General features: G+C 48.4%; 1 non-coding gene across 1 annotated transcript; it reads left to right on the top strand.

Moving 5' to 3' along the window:
• On the top strand, positions 1-104 carry LOC112910616 (small nucleolar RNA U13). The gene has a single exon (XR_003233281.1). It is a non-coding gene; the product is annotated as a small nucleolar RNA U13 (small nucleolar RNA).
• The last annotated feature ends 3,837 nt before the right edge of the window (positions 105-3,941 follow it).

Below are 3,941 nucleotides of genomic sequence, written 5' to 3'. Positions count from 1 at the left end.
ATGCTTTTGTCATTCATACGCGTGATGCTTGGGCGTTCAGGCTGCCGTGTGACACGTGCCTCCCTCAGACCTTGTTATGACCTTGGCAGATCACCAGTCTGAGGTGGAGAAAGAAGGAAAGAAAGAAGGAAAGGGAAAGAAAGAAAGAAGAAAGAAAGAAAGAAAGAAAGAAAGAAAGAAAGAAAGAAAGAAGAAAGAAAGAAAGAAAGAAAGAAAGAAAGAAAGAAAAAGAAAGAAAAAGAAAGAAAAGAAAGAAAGGGAAGAAGGGAAGAAAGGGAGGAAAGAAAGAGGAGGAAAGAAAAAGAAAGAGAAATAAAGAGAAGAAGGAAAGAAAAAGAAAGGGAAGAAGGAAAGAAGGAGGAAAGAAAGGGAAGAAGGAAAGAAAAAGAGAAAGAGAAGGAGGAAAGAAAAAGAAAGAGAAATAAAGAGAAGAAGGAAAGAAAAAGAAAGGGAAGAAGGAAAGAAGGAGGAAAGAAAGGGAAGAAGGAAAGAAAAAGAGAAATAAAGAGAAGGAAAGAAAAAGGAAGGGAAGAAGGAAAGAGAAAGAAAGAAAGGGAATAAGGAAAGAAAGGAAGGCCTCAGGATAAGAGCAAATTAAAATGAAAATCATTAAATTAAAGTGGAGAAAGGGGTTGTGCATAGTAAGTGTGACAATCGGGATGGGCTAGGTTGTACCACAGTAACAACGACAAAAAATTAAACTGTGACCAGAGAAAAATGTCTTTGTTGCTGGCCTGAAGCCAGTTTAGGGTTCCAGTGACCCCCGCGGGTCCGCCTGCCTGTGGCTGCTCTGCACGCGGCATCTCCTCGCAGTTTCGGGGAGAGGGAGGCCCGGGGGGGACCTGCCCTGTCAGCTTGGGTCTCCCCACAGCGACCTGACAGGTGTCACCCCAGTGTCAGCCCCGCGGCCCTCGGATGGGCTGGAGGGAAGTGGAGCCCCGCAGGGGAGGGTGCCGGGGTGTCGCCCACCCAGAGCAGAGTGAGGAAGAGGAGGAGCGGGCGAGTGGGCCCCAAGGAGGGAAGGCCGGCAGCGTCTGTGTCTCAGGATTGTGCAGTGGCTTGAGCGTCGCCTTCTCTCCCCGACGGTCCGAATGTTCAAGGTGACTCTACAGCCTTCAGGGGAAGGAGCTGTGACAGCGCGGGCCGTCGGGTTGTCCCCTGCCCCCTGCCGTGTGGCCCATCCTGCAGACCCTTGCAGGGGCCCTAGGGTGGGGAGCCGGGGTGGGACCCCAGAGCGCAGAGTCTGTGTCACCAAAGCAAATCACTGCTCGGATTCCTTCCGACCTTTTTTTTCTGACCTTTGAAAAGAAAAATGTTGATTCGTCTCTAAGCTTTAAGAGCACGAAGGCTTGAGCTCATTGCTCGTATCGCTAACGGCACCAGGCTCTCGATCTCCGCCTAGAAATGAAAAATGACTTTATCACTATTAGCCTGAGCCCCAGTTGGGTTTTTTTTTTTTCATTTTATTGTGAGAATGTAGTTTTAAAGAGAACTATTGCCGGAAATAAGAGCCTGAGGAAAGCACACGGCCCTTCAGCTCGCTGGAGGGACACCGCGTTCCTGTCTGTCGTTCTCCCCGGGGCTAATGTCATCTCAGTGACATACAAATTGAGCTGGCCTTCCAGATTTTCATGAACTTGTAACAGGCTGTTGAAGAATATAGACTCATGGAGGTAAAAATATGAGACTTAAAATGTTTTCCCCAACTGTCCTCAGTGGTCCCGATGCTAGCAGGTGCTTTTTCCATCTCTTACTGCATCTTTGTCGGCGTCTATAAATCTTCCGGGCACTTTTGTTTATTAAAGCTCCAAGTCAAGTCTACAGCATCGATAGTGCGTGGGTTCAGAGCGCTTCTCCTCCAGGGATCAGGTCGCGTAACTTGGTGGCGGTGTATTTCTTCTTATAGGATTCCTACTCCTAAATCTTGTACAAGTTCTGAATCCTCTGGGCTTGGGATGCAGATCAGAGAAAAGTGACAAATCCCTCCCCAGGTGGCCGTATGACGACGCAATCCTCTTCTTTTTTTGTTTTCGTCCCCTCTCTGACTGTCGCTTTCATGACTATCATTGTCTGTGCTTTTTGGAGAATACTCGGTCTAACTCTTAATGGTTAGGAAAATATATGGGTTCTTTTGAGCTTCTCCACTACGACGTTTCCTGTTGTGCATGACCTGGGGTTGCCTCCCCTCTTCCCCTCTAGAGCCCACGACCACTGGTCCCCCTCGGTGCCTGGTTACCTTACGGTCCATCAGCGGGAATCTCTGGGAGGTGATACCAGCAAGACAGCTGAAACCCGTCCACCTCTGCGTTGTCCGAGCCGTCCCTTGGTGTCACATGGTGCTAAGAAGGGCTGGTTCTCCGAGGATTTCCACACCCGAATCCCTGAAATCTATGAATATGTCGTGTTATATGACAAAGGGAAATCGAGGTTGTAGTCACCAGTAAGGTTGCTCATCCCGAGGGACCTGGAAGGGGAGATTATGCTGACCTAGAGTCAAGGTCCCATGTAACCACAGGGGTCCCGAAGAGCGGAGGAGAGCGGCCGAGGGCTCGGTGAGGGTGGTGCGATGTGAGGCCTTACCTGCTGTCACTAGCTACGAACCCGGGAGGAGAAGGTTATGAGCCAGGGAGTGTGAATGGCTTCTAGAAGCTGGAAAAGGCAGAGGAAAGGTTCTCTCCCAGAGCCTTCAGGAGAGAATAGATTCGTGCCTACCGACACCTTGACGTTAGGCCAGAGACACCCGTGTCAGAATTCTGACCCACGGAACTATAAACTCCTAAATCACAACTGTAAGTCTGACTCAAAGCACTAAACTTGTGATTTGTTGGGAGAGCTGGACGAGGAGCGCTCGGGGCCACCCTGGTGTCCCTCCGTGCCAGGGCCGCGCTGCCCCCGGCGGCCTCGTCCTCACTGTGGCCAACCAGGCGAGCAGCTGCACAGCCGTGTGGACGTCTACACGGGGGCATGACAACTTCCCTTCCTATAAGCAGGGGCTTTCTTTGAACCTTTACGTGTATTTTTTCCCCTCAAGTGTACCCAAAAAGAGCAAATGCTTTATAAAGCTCTTTGCAAGACACGCAGCAGCCTCTTGCCGTCCGTCCCCTGCACCGCTTCCTCCTCCAGAGGCAGCCGACACTCATCCAGTGGCTGCCCCTTGGTAGTCAGACCTCTACGTGCCGCGCTTGGATGTGATACTTCTTGATCTTTCCCTATCTGTCGACTTCCCCGAATGGCAAACTTGACTATACTTTACCTACATCTTTGCCCACCACATGTAAACTTTCCTCCCTCCAGTCTTCCCAGGAGGGCTGTGTTATGATTTTGTCTTTTTTTTTATTATGATTTTGTCTTAATCACTCTTAAGAATTTACAGTGCTATGACCATGTAAATAGGCAGGCAGTGTACCGTGATTCTTGTCTTGTAACATACATCATCTCTGGAATGAAAATCGTCTTTTCTGTTTATTTTTTTTTTTATTTTCCATATCCACATTACACTTCCACCTCAAGTTTTTGCCAGATAATATAAATCCTCCACCAATACTTTTAGGCACAACAGGTGTTCTATTTTTAGTATTTTTGGAGAAAACGCCACCAAGGACTGATCGCCTTCGATCTGGGCGGGGTGTTTCTCGGTCCCTGCAAGCCATTCCCCCTGGGATCTCCTTTCGGGGTCTTCCTGAGGATTCTTGTCACCTTTGGCTTGTTGCTGGATCTGTTTGCAGTGTCCAGCACTGAGAAAGTGTGTTCAGGAGGCAAATTGTGAGGATTTTGTTTATCTAACAACATCTCCACCTTTGTCTTGAGTTGGTTTTGTCTGAGGGTTGTACTGAAAATAATTTTTGCTCAGGATTTTGAAGCAGTTGTTATATTCTCTTCAGCTGTCAACCATGTTGATGACAGGCTACCAAAGCCATTCATTTTTTTTTTCTTTTAAGTAA

Source organism: Vulpes vulpes, chromosome 7 (assembly GCF_048418805.1).
Source record: "Vulpes vulpes isolate BD-2025 chromosome 7, VulVul3, whole genome shotgun sequence".
NCBI classification, from domain to species: Eukaryota; Metazoa; Chordata; class Mammalia; order Carnivora; family Canidae; genus Vulpes; species Vulpes vulpes.
This window is presented reverse-complemented; position numbering and strand designations above follow the sequence as displayed.